The sequence below is a fragment of the Lactuca serriola genome, chromosome 7 (assembly GCF_051521515.1).
Source record: "Lactuca serriola cultivar US96UC23 chromosome 7, Lser_US96UC23_V15, whole genome shotgun sequence".
Lineage (NCBI taxonomy): Eukaryota > Viridiplantae > Streptophyta > Magnoliopsida > Asterales > Asteraceae > Lactuca > Lactuca serriola.
Window position 1 is genome coordinate 150,289,864 of NC_136414.1, and position 17,126 is coordinate 150,306,989.

The following is a 17,126-nucleotide window of genomic DNA, read 5'->3' on the forward strand; positions in this document are numbered from 1 at the left end:
CTTACCAACTAGGAAATCTAGAGCCAAACATAAAGTTTAAAATACTATAGGAGTATTTTAGAACACTAAAAGACTCATACTAATCCCATAATCATGCTCAGAAGATAAGAACACAAACAAGAATTAAAATACCATAGGGGTATTTTAGAATCCATAACCAACCTTGTGTGAAGAACTAAAAAGATCCTTATTGATATACCTACAACTACAGAGGGTATACTCCCAAGGTTATATATAATAAGGATCCCGTAGGCTAAGAATGTGTGGTTTCGCTCTACTTCCTTTTCCTCGTTGGGATGTGGATATAGAGTAGTATCACATATTCGAAGGCCTATCTGATCTAAGCTATATATGATTTGTATATCCTGTGTAATCATAGCAGGACTCGATATGGATCATCCAGTGAAATGTTAATAATCTCTTAGGATTCTTTAGACATTTCTATTCTCGCACGAACCCTGTAGAAAAACCCTATCCACTTCAGTGCTTAAGAAAAGAGTTGAGTCCGACCCCGAAGAAGTTCATTGAGAAGATTTCCAGCTCGGAAACGAATGAACTAGGTCGAGACTATTGAATTCACCAAGTGCCTATATCTTTTAGGGACATCGGTGAGAAATTCGCCTAAACTTCGGAGATTCCCAGTCATCCATCATGAAGTGATGACACCCAGAGTCGGATTCGGAAGTAAGGCGGAGAGGAGATTCAATATATCCATGCAAGGAGAGAACCCTAGGTAACTACCCGAAGGAAACCAATGCCGATACCAGTTAATGATACGAGGCAGACAGAGGGAGCCTGTACATGGAACCCAAGAAGTGTCTTACCCTCGTGTTCGTCTCGCTAATACACCCATAAAATAATACAAATTAGTGAGTTAGTGGTTACACTACTTACGCTATGTGTTAGGTAAATCGTCGTTTCCCGCTGCCAGTTACACGATTAGAGCGGATCCCCGCACCTCTATTGAGAATGTTTAGCCATAAGCCTTCATAAGCCTCTCTTTCCGCAGTTTCATTCCGAATTGTTCTCAAATCTCTCCAGGCCGGAGAATGAAACCCTTCCCAGTATAAAGGTAACTTAGTAGGAACGACTCGCATCTTATGGCCTTTTTCCGATACTCATGTTCCTACCTTGTACACCAGGACTACATCATCGGGATGTAGGTCGACACTTAGACAACCAGTACCCGAGGCATGGGAAAAATTTATGCCTAGTACAGTTAGGATAGATATGTCCAGGGCTAGCCATCGTCTCTTATAATCTTGTATTCCTTTCCGTGTAGGAAAACCATGCCACCAAAGAAGTGTAACTAGTCCACAAGCAAGAAACCTACTCTCTTATTCGATGAAGCTACGTTCCAAGCAGCAGTCTCAACAGCCGTAGCAGCTGTCATGGCTCACCTAAACACTAACAACGCCAATGTTAGCAAGGTGCCTATCGGGAATTCCGATCCTAGTAGTGGACAGCAGCAACCAACCTCTGCATACCAAGCCGCCCAAGAACCTCACTCAAATCCACTGAAGAGAAAGATCAAGATCGAGGAGGGAAGTACCTCGGCTCAAGGACCTTCCGAAGGGCGACGAGCTGAGATGGTCAAATTCCCTGACAACCCTTCCATCCCTACACCTAGGAGACCATACTTAGGAAACCTTCCCCATTGCAGCAAGTGTAGCTACCATCATCATGGTGTCTGCCGGGAGCTCTATTGTGCTAGGTGCCACATGTTGGGACATACTGCTCGTGTCTGCAAAACCCCGGTTGAGTTCATTACATCAACCACCAATGTGGCGACCCGTACAGTTTGCCACCTATGTGGTGAAATGGGACACTTCAAGAAGGACTGCCCAACTGAAGGGAAAGACAAAGACACAGGAGGAGTCTAACTCAAATGCTTAGGGAGAAGCATCAAGGAACTTAGTAGATTTTGGTACGTCTCTCGATCTCGGATAACTAAACTGAAAAGAATAAAAGACTAATTCAAATGTAAATTTTTCCCAGTAAGGCGAAAGTCGCAGCACTGTTATAAAGGTTAAAAATTCATCAGGTAAAAATATAATGGCTAAACATATACGTTACGGCCATGTACAGTTAAGATGGACATACCTAGAGTGAGTGAATGCCGCCTCATTTCCTGTTCCTCGTTTGGTTGTGGATTTAGGGCGGAGTCGCTTAGTCAACAGTCCTCCCCACCTTAAATATACATGACTAGTATATGTTAGGCTATTATAGAAATGCCTTGTGAGAATCCATTCATGAAAAGGTACTCTATTCGGAAACACTTAGGACTCTCTATAGTTCCCCGTCGACTCTATCGGTCCAAGTATCCGCGATAGTGATACACAGGACGAAACCCGAGACGCCTAGAACTTGTGTGCCTGTTCGGCGCATGACTCTATCGATCTTCATTTTATGTCATGTCGAAGTATGCAAATTTCGACGACTCTATCAATCATGGTTTGACTTCGTTCAGCCATATGTAAATCCTTAGTGCTGTGTAAAAAGAACTTTCTCCATTGCCCTTTCAGCAAATAAAGGTTCTTCCGAACCTAAACATAATGCAAATAATCAAACCTAATGCGATCCATCAATCGTCCCTCTTATCTCAAACCTTCCGAAGTACCCAAGAGAGGGTACCACGTGCCGTTGACCGACCCCTCGTAGTCAGATGAACACCGAAGTGAAAGACACTGCAGATACTCCAGAAGACAATAACCATCCGGAGCATACTCCGAAGAATCCCCAGAAAGACCCTTCGCACCTCGCACGTCAGGTTCGTAAACCTAGAGATTAGAACTCATAAGGAAGAACCACTGTAACCAGGTATATGCACAAAGGTGGCGTATAATTGAGATAAAAAAGACTTAAGGTGTGTGTTTCCTCCTTACTCCCTGTTCCTCGTTGGGTTGTAGGTTTGGGGTGGAGTCGCACAGCTGAACATCCTGCCGACCTCAATTATATACGGCTTGCATACACCAAGTATTAGTGGTTGAGCCGAGTATGAGCTCTACCAATCACATGTGATTGATAACCCGCATGCACAAGGTTTTACCACACTGTACACTGTTTTACCAAGTAGGATACTATAAAGGGGTTTTCAAAAAGGTTTTCACTTATTCAATACTCTTACTTATACTATTTTATCTAAATACATTTTAAACTGGTTTATAAACGTTCCAAAGATTTTTAAAGGTTTTCAAACTTATCTTACTTAAGGATACCAACAGGTGATTTTCCCTTAGTATAAAGGTTTTTCCAAGGTTTTCATCAAAGTTCCCTTCATGTCTTACACATTTACTTGTTAGTTACCACTGCTTCGCTTTCACTTATTTTAAACTCCTACTTGATAACGTTTTCACTTCTTGATATGCATATACCTGTTATCGCCTCTATTTCGCTTATGCTTGTAGTCGCTTATACCTGTTATCGCCTCTATTTCGCTTATGCTTGTAGTCGCTTATACCTGTTATCGCCTCTATTTCACATATACTTGTAGTCGCTTATACCTGTTGCTGTCTCTATTTCGCTTATACTGGTAGTCACTTACACATGACAGACGCTTTCACTTCACCAGTTGTCGCTTCCACTTTGTGATACACTTATACTTGGTACACTTATACTTCACGCTTCGGTTATTCCACACTGTACGATTACACACCACGATGATACGTTTCCACTTGATACACACTCAGTCGTAGTTAGATGTATGTCTGCGCTTGTATAGGTACATATAAATAATGATTGAAGAACTTAGGAAGGTTCGTCCGCCCTATTTGCTTTTCTTCGTTGAGATGTGGTCTGGTGGGATCAGATGGCCGTCCGAAGGTCGTTTGGTTCATTAGTTATATATTATGTATACGAGTATAGACGTACATGTATGCTCTAGTCAGTTCAGTTATGAGTCTCTACCTCTAGTTCAGCACTTACATTAGAAACCCATTACCCACTAGAAACATACTACCCACTATTTGGGATGCATCTTCAGGACACGGCCTTCTCCGTCGTCTAGTTGGTAACCAGAGTCTCCTGTAGGGAGAGCGGACATTTGTGTATAGATCTATACGGGACTGACACCCCCGCACCCTGACTGCTAGCTACAGTCCACGGCCCACCAAGCCAAGGGATGACAAATGTCATATTTTATAGACGCTTGTAGGGCGTCTGGTACTCTAGTGTCGGTTAGTATGGTTACGAGTATCCCGGGTTACCTCATAATTCATGGTCTTAAGGTAACGGTATTTCACCAGCAATTTACACTGTATGCCGGTAACTCATTCTCAGAGTCACATTGTTTTTAACCTTGCAAGTTGTATCTTTCATTTGATACCGTCTGCGGTCTATATTCTCTGTTTTTGACCTTGCAAGATGTATCTTTCATTTGATACTATCTGTGGTCTGTATTCACTGTTTTAGACCTTACCAGCTGTACCTTTCATTTGGTACCTCCTGGGGTCTGTGTCTCCGTTTGGTAAACTGAGCCAGGCGTGTCGTTCATTCGATACTCTCCTAAAGTCTAAGATTCCTTTGCCTTAGTCAGCATTCCTCACTGCTGAGGCATATGTCATTTCCCTGATTCTTCTTGCTTTCTTTAATAATCAAATTTAGTATTTTGATAATGATAGCGATTAAGGGAAAACTACTTTTACCATACTAACTCTGTCCAGTCTTGGTAGAAGACTGCTGTTATTAAAGAAAATATAGGATTTTCTGGAAAGAACTCTAATACACTGTAAATTCTTAAACTACTACATTATAAGGTTATTTGAATAAAATGTCACTAAATACTTATGAACTCACCAGCATTTGTAAAAATGTTGATACTCGCTTTTCAAATAACTTGTATTCTCAGGTCAGCATTAGACAGGTACATCCCCGGAGCTGTTAATGAAGATGGCTTAGTACAATGTTGTATTTATTATATTTGCTTGTATTACTTTGATACCTTGTAATGTAAACCATGTAAAATTATTACTATTAATGCAATGTTTTGTTGTACTTTGATTACTATAATACATGTGTTGTGATACTTGACATGACGTCATCCACCCCAGAACGTTTCCACCGTTCCGGTTTTGGGGTGTGACATCAGGACATTTGTCTCATTACTACACACATACCATCACCTCTATACCTACATCCATAACCCTACACACATATACTTGTACACTTATACCCATAAACTCATTACTTATCATGCATGACTTACGACTTTAGAGTTATGTATTAAGGTTTATGAATTATGGCTTAGATTTAATTTTTCCACTTTTTTCATTTTCTACTTTTTTAGCATCCGAAATGCATAGTTATAAAAGACATCCTTTGTATATCATAATATTGCATTGGTCTCAAAGAAAGTTTCACACACACACACATATATATATATATATATATACATATATATATATATATATATATATATATATATATATATATATATATATATATATATATAAAGGACGGTTCCATTGAGCTTCCAATAAAGCAGAGATCTTGAGATTCGATCTCAGCCACATATTTCTTCTTTACCGCTCTAACGCTCTAGCATATCTGTAACACCAAGTTTCAGGTAAATAACACCTTTGATTTTTGGAAATTCAAGTCTTAAAATAATGAACTTTGTGGTGACCATGATGCGACAAAGGGTGCGCCACAACATGGTCAAGGCCAGACGAAACGCGCATTCATTTAGGTCTACACGACATGGCATAACGTTAGCCACGATGTGGTGATGGCCATGTCGCAAAATCCTAATTTATGGGCTTTAATCCCTATTTAAGGGATGTTATGGCTAAGGTTTACACACCCTCAACCTTCATCACCTCCCTTTCAACCTAGAAGCACCCATAGCCACCATTGTGAGTCTTCAAGTTCTAGCCTTTGTGTTTCATCCTTCTAGATCTAGGTTTCTTTGCATTTTTCTTCATGATTGGTTAGACTCCATAAAGTTGGCAATTTTATGGATCCTTGGGGCCCCCTTGTAGACATATGTTCCAGATATGAAGTGTAAAAGAGTCTTGATGTTTTGTATGGCGTTTTGGGTCATATTTCCTCCATTTTTGACCTAGCTTGGGCTCACGGCATGTATTTGACATGCATGCCTAAAAATCAATGATTATTATGATGATTGGAGTGTAATAAGGCCTTCTGGAGAGTATGAGTGAGCTGGTTGAAGGATTAAGATCTTAATGCATTAAGCTGGTTAGGGCAGTTCCCACAACATTGAGATTTAGCCTTGACGATGTGCGATAAGTGGTCTTCTCAACTGTTTTGTCGTGAGGTCACCACAGAGTGGCAAATGCCCAACCACGATGTGGTGACCAACTGATGGACTTTTGGTTGTTGACTTTGACCCTTGACTTTTGACTTTTTGACCAAGTTTGACTTTAGGTCAATTTGTGGGTTTTGGGTTGTAGTTTAAGAATTGGTATCTGATTGTTGTATAGGTGACCTGTAGTACTAGTTATTGGATTGTGAGAGCTTTGTTGTTATCTGCTAGAATATGAGGTGAGTTTTCTCACTATATTGTATATGGCAGTATGTATCCTTGTGCGTATGATGCTGGTATGTTGTAGTGATATTTTAGATTAATAGATCTATGAGATTACATGTGTTTCCTAGTTATTGTTTATTTGTTTACATACGTATGATGCTGGTATGTTGCAGTGATATTTTAGATTGATAGATCTATATGATTACATATGTCGACACATTTGTTTATTTGTTTACTTTGTGTTTTAGGCCAAGATACTCGGGCGTTCCAGTGTACTATAGGCCTTGCGAGGCAGTCCTGTCAGACTGTACATCTAAGGGAGCAGTCCAACTACTATAGGCCTTGCAAGGAGTTCCAATAGACTGTAGGCTCAATAGAGCGGTCCTGGTGCTCTGTAGGTCTTGCGAGGTGGTCCATCTAGACTGTAGGCTCATGTGTGCATGCATTGTATATGAATTTTTGTAGGGGTACAAATGAGCCAAGCTACTCGCGACCTACTCCGGATCGGATCGTTAAAAGCTCGACTCGAAATCGTTTTTAAACGAGCCGAGCCGAGCTCGAGCTTAATATTAAGCTCGTTTATTAAACGAGCTCGATCTCGAGCCTATGTCATTAAGCTTGATTAGGCTCGCGAGCCTAAACGAGCCTTTATATAATATAATTTATTATTTTATATATATATATATATATATATATATATATATATATATATATATATATATATATATATATATATATTAAAATAAAAATATATTTGGAGAATTATGGATTTCGGGTATTAGTAAACGAGCTTCTTAACGAGCTCGAGGCGAGCTTAAGCTTATTTAGGCACGTCAGATAAAAAATGAGTCGAGCCCGAGCCCGAGCCGAGCTTGTATAATTCTTTAAGAGCCCGAGACGAGCTCAGTACAACAAAGCTTGAATCGAGCCGAGCTCGAGCTCGAGCCTCATATAACTTAAACGAGCCCGAGCCGAGCCTACCCAGGCCCGGGCTCGGCTCGGCTCATTTGCACCCCTACATTTCCGTATGTGGTATTTTAGGGGAACTTACTAAGTTTTGGCTTACAGTTGTGGATTTAAATGTTTTCAGGTACTTCAGATGATCAGGGCAAGGCAAAGGCATGATCGAATACATCATCCTGCTGATTTATATTTGTGAGATGATATTTATACTCTGATTTTTATGGTTTTGTTTTGAAACAATGATTAATTACTTTATGGGTTTTGCAAAAATGTCTTTGAAAAATGGGAATTTTTTACTATGGTTTTTGGGACGTTACAATTTGGTATTAGAGCCATGGAAGCACAGGACCAGTATGGATATCGAGGAAGTCACGAGTTTCGAGGGATGAGTGGTTGAGTAGTGATGTGTTAGGATATAATGTGAATTTTTTTGACGAGTTTCAATTTAATTTCAGTATGGTGACTACGAGAGATTCATGATCAGGTGCTGAAGGCCTAGAGAGGCCAAGATTGGGTGATGCCGAGATCCATACGTTGATCATTACTCAGGTGACTTTGGCAATCAGGGAGGCGATTCTGGAGGTGTTTGGTTCTATCAAGACCACCTTGATTGAGATTTTTGATGAGTGTTATGCTGACACCATAGACACTGCAGCCATCACAACCACATGACTTTAGAGAGGAGGAACTATGCAATACCGGGCGTTTAGCAACATGAAGCCCTCGAAGTTCGACGTGATCAAGGACCTGATTGTTTCTATAAGATGGATATCCGATGTTGAGGGGTGTTTTTACACATGTTCATGTCCAGAGAATCGGAAGGGGGAGTTTACACTAAACCTTCTTCACTTGGGGGCGAAGGACTAGTGGAAGTTTTCCAATCAGAGTCTTTCTATTTGGAATGGGCCATGGTGGCATGGAAGCAGTTCACTAAGACGTTTCGTGCTAAGTATGTTCCACTGGTTGAGAGAGAGAGAGAGAGGTTAGACCAAGAGTATCTTACACTAAAGCAGATGAAAAAGTCGGTGACATATATCAGCAAGATATTTACGGAGAGAGCCCTCTTTTGCCCCGAGTATGCTGCTTCGGAGCAGTTTCAGATCTCACGATATTTGTGATGGGTTTTACACAAAAGAACATTCCTATGTGCACATACAAACCCTAATTACTTGGGTCTAGGTTTCTCTATTGTACATGAAATTCATCCAAGATTTGAAACCCTAGATCTAGCATACATATTACAAAACTAATGTAACTAATGAGATCTAGATGATTACCTCTTATGGAACTCTTGATCTTTCTTCTTCCTTGAGCTTATAGTCACAAGTGTAACTTCTCTAATGGCTTACAAACACCAACTAGCAAGAGGGTAGTATGAGAGAGGGAGGAGGCACACAAAATTAGCTCTAGGGTTCTTGGAAAAGCAGTGGCCGATTTCTGTACCCTAGGGATCTTATTTATCATGTGAGCAACTAAGGTTTTAGTCAAAACCCTAATGGACAGCTTAAACCCTAAGCAACCCATGGAACCTTCTGGAATAAGGCCATGGACGAAAATATGATGGGCTTATATCATAATTTTGTTCACCCCTTGATCCATTAGGTTTCCCAGCCCAAAATTCCACTATCACACATTTGATAGTTTAAGTCCCCTTTATTCAATTAATCTCTTTTAGTCACCAAATTAATTCCTAATTAATTTATGAACATTATTAATTAAATAATATGATTTCTCTCTTAATATATTATTCTTATAATGTATTAATAAACCATAATATCTTCTCTCTCTCTCTCTCTCTCTCTCTCTCTCTCTCCATAAATCACCCTGTCAAGTTGCTATGGTGAAGGCAACCCAAAAGGACCATGCACAACCGAGGCAAGTACTTACCAAATATAGTTACAGGCTTAGACACTAATCCAACAGTCTCTCATTTGGATAAGTCTAGTAACTACAAATGTCAGCACAATCCGATTAGCAATCGTAGCTCTCAAAGATGATGTCAAACTCTGATCTTATCAGTAACCTGTCCTTTAGATAAGGGATCGTACAGTCCTCCATTCTAGATATCATACGGACAATTACATGGATCATAGTCATACTTATTGTCCAGCATTTTGTTTCTCGATCTCTGATTCGTTTGACAAAGAACTTAATTGAACACATCAATTCAGTCCTGACCGGGACGAAAACATAAGCCAAACCAAATCATCGAAAACATAAGTCAAACCAAATCATCGAGGGGCCCTGGGTTATCCTCTGATGATACCCTCTTTACGACGAGAAGTCCTTCTTCCACCCGATGTTGAATAAAATGATATTTTCTTTCGATATGTCGAGATCTGCCGTGATCCCTCGGTTCCTTGGTCAAGGCAACCGGTCCTTCATTATCACAGAAATTTTCCATGGGCTCCTTTATGGATGGCACAACTCCAAGGTCTCCAATGAAGTTCTTCAACCATATTACCTCCTTTGACGCTTCTCTGAATGCAATGTACTCTGATTCGCACGTTAAATTCGCTACGGTCTCTTGCTTGGAACTTTTCCAAGTCACTGCACCTCCATTAAGGGTAAAGGCCCAGCCCGACTGCGAACAGTAGTTGTCCCTGTCGGTCTGAAAAACTGGCGTTGCTGTACCCTCGCACCTTTAAGTCATCACTCCTACCGAGGACTAGAAACCATTCCTTGGTCCTCCGAAGGTACTTAAGAATGTTCTTGACTGCGGTCCAATGCGCTTTTCCAGGGTTCCCTTAATATCTGCTGACCATGCTCAAAGCGAAGGCTACATTACGACGAGTACAAGTCATAGCATACATAATAGAGACAACTGCGAAAGCGTATGGTACTTGGCTCATTTATGCTATCTTGACTTCGGTACTCGGACTTTGTGTCTTACTCAACTTCGCATTACTTTGGATCGGTAACTTCCCCTTCTTTGAAATCTCCATACTAAAACGTTTTAGTACCTTGTCCAAGTAAGTATTCTGACTAAGTCCTATTAGTCTCTTACTTCTGTCTCTCACTATCCTTATTCCCAAAATATAGGAAGCCTCTCCGAGGTCCTTCATAGCGAAGCACTTCCCGAGCCAGGACTTAACCTCCTGCAGTGTCGGTATGTCATTTCCTATGAGTAGTATGTCATCGACATACAATACGAGGAAGCTAACTATACTCCCATTGGCTTTGAGATATACACATCATTCATCCTCGCTTCGTAGAAACCCAAACTCTTTGACTTTCTCGTCGAAACAAAGATTCCATCTACAAGACTCTTGCTTAAGTCCATAAATGGACATCTCAAGCTTGAACACTCTATTGGGATGCTTCACATTGACAAAACCCTCTTGTTGAGCCATGTAAACATCCTCAGCCAACTTCCCATTAAGGAAAGCGGTTTTGACATCCATTTGCCATATTTCATAATCATGAAATGCATCAATGGCTAGCATCACTCTAATAGATTTTATCTTGGCAACCGGTGAGAAGGTGTCATCATAGTCAACTCCGGGAGTTTAAGTGAAACCCTTCGCGACCAATCGCGCCTTATATATGTGCACACTCCCATCCATGTCGGTATTCTTCTTGAAGATCCACTTGCACCCGACCGTCTTACGTCCGGGCACATGGTCAACCAAATTCCAAACTTGGTTGTCATACATGGACTGAATCTTGCTGTTCATCGCCTCTTTCCACTTCGCAGACTCCGGGCCTGCCATGGCTTCCTTGTAGCTGTTTGGTTCGTCCAAATTTATTAATGTACTATCTCTAATATACGTATCACCCTCGATAGTTATATAAAAACCATACAAAAAGGGTGGAACACTAACTCTACTGGAACGTCTAAGAGGTAATGATTCGTCAATCAGTTCAATTGGAGTTTCCTCCTCAGGTTGAATGCCAGCGTTAGAGGTTCCTTCATCGCTCGATTCTTGAATCTATTCAAGGTCGATTTGCCTCCCACTGTCCCCTTGGCTTATGAGTTCTCGTTCTCTGAAAACCCCTCTCCTCGCAACAAAGACAATATTGTCACTCGGCCTATAGAAGAGATATCCAAAGGACTTCTGTGGGTAGCCGATGAATATACACCGCTCACTACGAGGTTCGAGGTTGTTGTGAGTCTCTCGTCTTACGAAAGCCTCGCAACCCCAAACCTTGATATGTACCAACAAGGGAGCTTTCCCTTTCCACATCTCGTGAGGTGTTTTGGCAACCTTCTTTGTAGGGACTAAGTTAAGTATTTGGGCGACAGTCTCTAAGGCATACCCCCAGAATGAGATAGGTAGTGAAGCACGACTCATCATGGAACGAACAATGTCCAACAAGGTTCGATTACGCCTCTCAGCCACACCATTTAACTTCGGTGTCCTAGGTGGCGTCAATTGCAAAACGATTCCGCATTCCTTACGATAGTCGTGGAATTCAAGACTTAGGTACTCTCCTCCTCGATCGGATCGAAGCATCTTGATTTTCTTGCCCAACTGATTCTCCACTTCTTGTTTAAACTCTTTGAACTTTTCAAAGGTCTTTGACTTGTGCTTGATTAAGTAGATATACCCATATCTACTATAATCATAGGTAAAAGTCACGTAGAAGTGGCTCACATCCCTTGTGGTTGATCTAAAGGGCCCACACACATCGGTGTGCATGAGATCCAATAGACCCTCACCCCTTTCACAAGTGTCAGTGAAGGGTGACTTGGTCATCTTTCTAAGTAAACAACAATCGCACACGTCATCGTCCCTAAGGTCGAATGACTCCAACACTCCATACTTTTGGAGTTAGGCTATGCGTTTCTTGTTGACATGTCCAAGACGAAAATGCCACAAGCATGATTTATCCAAACCGTTGGATGAATCAATACACAACACATCATTTCTTAAGTTATCTACAACCATCACATTTTCATATATTCCATTACAAGGAAATGCTTCAAAATAAAATACACCATTAAGATAAGCATTAATAGAACCTTTTTCATTATCAAATGAATATCTAAAACCTTTTCTACATAAATCATGAAATGAAATGATGTTTCTTTCCATATATGATGAATAGCAACATTTTTCTAAATCTAATCCTAATCCACTACTGAGCATTAAAGAGTAAATTCCTATCTTGGTGACAGGCGACGATCTTCTGTTCCCCACGATCAAATTTATCTTCCCATGCTCCACATCCCTATCTCTTCTTAGGCCCTACAAATCAGAACAAATGTGAAAACCACATCTTGTATCAAGAAACCAAGAAATGGCATGTGATGAATCATTAGATTTGATAGTTTAAATACCTGCGTAGGATGGCTTGATCTTTCCATCCTTGATGGCCTACAGATATTATGGGCAGCTTCTCTTCCAATGCCCTATTTTGTGGTAGTAGTGGCACTCTGCTTCTTTTGGGTGAGAGTTGGGTTTAGCAGAACCAATTTTGGTTTCACTAGAAGAAGTACCATCTTGGGATTTACCGTTGTGGTGGCTCTTTGAGGAATTCTTCCTCTTTTTACCCTTCCCTTGACCAATAGCCAGGATAGGGGCAGCGGTTGGAGCGGGAGATGATGAAACAGACTTATCCTTGAGATTGCTCTCAGCAATCCTAAGCAAGCCTTGAAGCTTGCTCAAGGTGACCTCTTTCTTATTCATATGGTAGGTCATGCGGAACTGGTTGTAGCAGGGAGGCAGGGAGTGAAGGATGATGTCAATCGCCAACTCTTCATCAAAGCTAACATTCAACTTTAGCAGGAGATCAACATATCTCTGCATCTTTTGCATATGAGAGGTAAGGGACTCTCCACTACCCATTCGGGTAGTGATCATCGAGGTGATGATCTCATACCTCTCTTGCCTCGCACTTTGGTGGTACCGGTCCAACAAGTCTTGATGTATCTCATAGGGATTCATGTCCTCATAGGATTTTGGGATTTCGGAAGTCATTGTCGCTAGCATGATGCAATGGATTTTCGTGGCATCACGTTCGTGGGCCTCAAAGGCAACGATCTCTTCGGGAGTGGCAGTGTTCACGTCAATCTCCTTCAGCTCCTTGTCAAGGACATACTCTTTGTCCTCGTAACGGGTGACTATCCTTATGTTACAGATCCAATCGTTGAAATTGTTTCTGTCGAATATCACCCTCCCACACAAGTTCATGAGTGAGAAAGAGCCAGAGGAACTCGAGCCAGAAACGTTGTTGTTGTTCATTTTCGACATCTGAAAAGGAAAAGAACAAAGTTTGATTAGACATGAATCCCTAATTAAACAGCCAAATGAGAAATTAGGAGTAGGATCCAACAACATTATTTACATACTAGAAGAGGGATGCCGTAATCTAACAAGTAAATAATTTGAAGGTAAGTGAATGATGATTCACCAATTCTCCATCATGAAAAATGAAAAGAAGATTAAGTTTTATATGTATTGAAAACTCCTAGATCTTTTGAGATTCCTTGAACTTTTCAATGGCATGTTTAAATCTCGATATTCTCGTCAAGTTTGTGACTGGGATGCCGAGGATCACAAAGCGCGTGTGAATAACCATGCAAATGTACATGGTGCCCTCATTATTACAGTCATCTATTCGATGTGCCGGTTAACCACACACTATCCATCGAACTATGACAAACATTGAGTCACCCTTTGCTACCTTTGCTTAGACCCAATTAGTGTGCCGGATAACCACACACGCTCCACTAACGTCTTAGCAAGGGTACAAAGTATAATTTCATGGAATTGCATCAATTCACTTTAGCCTAAAGTAACTAAGATTGGGAATTTTTGTAAAAACATTTAGTTACTTTAATAATTCATGAGAAAGGATTGCCCTATCCTACCCGTTCGGCTAACGACCCTCCACCAATCAAGGAAGCGGTGGGTGAGAGTGGACACCCATTAAACGACCATTTTATAGGCCATAACCTTATACCCCCTTATAGATCGGCTTCGTGAATGAGGCCTACTAACGGTAAGACTAACATTTTAGGTTATACATATATATATATATATATATATATATATATATATATATATATATATATATATATATATATATATATATACATATTAATCTTATAATATTATTAAGTATAAGGTAGAATTTTAAACTTGTAAAATTCTAGGGATTGAAATTTAAATAGTTCAAATGAAAGATTTTAATCACAAAATTTAAATTTCAAAACTTGAGGACAAGTTTTGAACTTTTCAAAACACAAAGGATCAAATAGAAAATAATTTTAAATTAAAACATTTAATTTAATGATTATCTAAATTTGACCTAATCAAGATTATTTACAAGATAATTTACCAAATTAATTTAAATAATCAACTTTTATCATATCAGGAAATTATTATTCAAATAATTAGAAATTATCTTTTGTTTTGGTAAGGATAATCACATAGGAACAATAAAATTCTGATTTTATTATAAGAAAACGATTTTAGTAATTATCCTTCATCAAAACAATAATAAATCACGAAATATCCTCTGTCTGTCGTTCCGACTCGCCGAGTCCCCTTATGGACTCGTCGAGTTCATCCTACTCGTGGAGTCCACAATGGGACTCGCCGAGTCAGTCAAGCAGATTGCTCAAAAACGATTTTTTCAAGCAAGATCAAAACATATAGCATCAAATACAATTGAAACCAAACATAGATATGATAGCACTGATGGGTTTTACACAAAAGAACATTCCTATATGCACATACAAACCCTAATTACTTGGATCTAGGTTTCTCTATTATACATGCAATTCATCCAAGATTTGAAACCCTATATCTAACGTACATATTACAAAACTAATGTAACTAATGAGATCTAGATTATTACCTCTTATGGAACTCTTGATCTTTCTTCTTCCTTGAGCTTAGAGTCAAAACTGTAACTCCTCTAATGGCTTACAAACACCAACTAGAAAGAGGGTAGTATATGAGAGAGCGAGGAGGCACACAAAATCGAATCTAGGGTTCTTGGAAAAGCAGTGGCCGATTTCTGTACCCTAGGGATCTTATTTATACTGTGAGCAGCTAGGGTTTCAGTCAAAACCCTAATGGACAGCTTAAACCCTAAGCAACCCATGGAACCTTCTGGAATAAGGCCATGGACGAAAATATGATGGGCTTCCATCATAATTTCGTTCACCCCTTGATCCATTAGGTTTCCCAGCCCAAAATTCCACTATCACACATTTGACAGTTTAAGTCCTCTTTATTCAATTAATCTCTTTTAGTCACCAAATTAATTCCTAATTAATTTATGACCAATATTAATTAAATAATATGATTTCTCTCTTAATATATTATTCTTATAATATATTAATAAAACATAATATCTTCTCTCTCTCTCTCTCTCTCTCTCTCTATCTCTCCATAAATCACCATGTCAAGTTGCTATGGTGAAGGCAACCCAAAAGGACCATGCACAACCGGGTCAAGTACTTACCAAATATAGTTACGGGATTAGACACTAATCCAACAATTTGAGCATACTAAAGACTGAGATTCGAGAGTTTTTGTAAACCCAATAGTATCGTACCCTTTTAGAGCTGCAAACATTTTCCTAGAGGACAGAGATTGAGATTGAGTTACAAGAGAAGGAAAAGAGGCAGACCCTAGTTTAGATTCAGCCTGCACCAATGCGTTTCAAGCCTGCTGATTCCCAATCCAGAGGACAGAGAGGTCACACTTGTGTCAATTGTAGGAAGGCACATAGTGGTGTATTTCGATCATCGACCAGGTGTCACAAATGTGGCATGGAGGGCCATTTTTTCATAGATTGTCATCAGCAACCCGTGTAACATGGCACTCAAGTTTGTTATCACAATGACCAGGTTGGCCATCTTGGTTTTCCAAGATTGATTTTGATGATTTTTATACAAAACACATAAATCCTATGTGTGCATGCAACCCTAATTAATTGATCTATGTTTTCTCTAATTGTACATACAACTTGAACAACAAAAATAGAAAACCCCAACATTCTAGCATATTTTCGAAATACAAAAATTAGGGTTAAAAGAATCTTACCTTAATTGCTATATAGTAATAATAATGAAAATCCTTGTGTTGTTGAAGCCTTGAGAGCAAGCGTTAAAAATGTCACGCCTCTAGTGGTTCACACCCAACACTAGCAATGGAAGATGATTGAGAAGGAGGAGAGAAGCTCTAAAATTCGATTGGCACTTCAAAAGAACAAGTGGTCGAAATTTCTAGGGCTTAGGTTTTTTATATAGTATAGCCAAAAACCCCTAGATAAGCCCTACTCCAAGATTATCTTAAACCGGATAGTTATCCACTTTCCTGTTTATCCACCAGGGATTATTCTAGAATCCCTTGGGCATGAAGAAATCGTCCATGCCCTATGAAGGGTTCTAGATTTCCTCTTGTTCAACTATTGAACAATTGCACTTCAGCCCTACACTTTTAATTAATTCCTTTAAGCCCAATTAATTTCTGATTAAATATTAATTAAATATTATTATTTCAAAATTTTATATTATTCTCATAATATATTAACAAATCATTAATCAAATAATAAATTAACCCCTTTCTCCAAAATCATCATGTCTAGTTGCTAGTCTTAAGGGCAACCCAAAAGGACTATGCTACTATCAATTTAAGTATATACCAATTATAGTTATTAGATTAGACACCTAATCCAACAGTCTCCCACTTGGATAAGTCTAATGACTATAGTT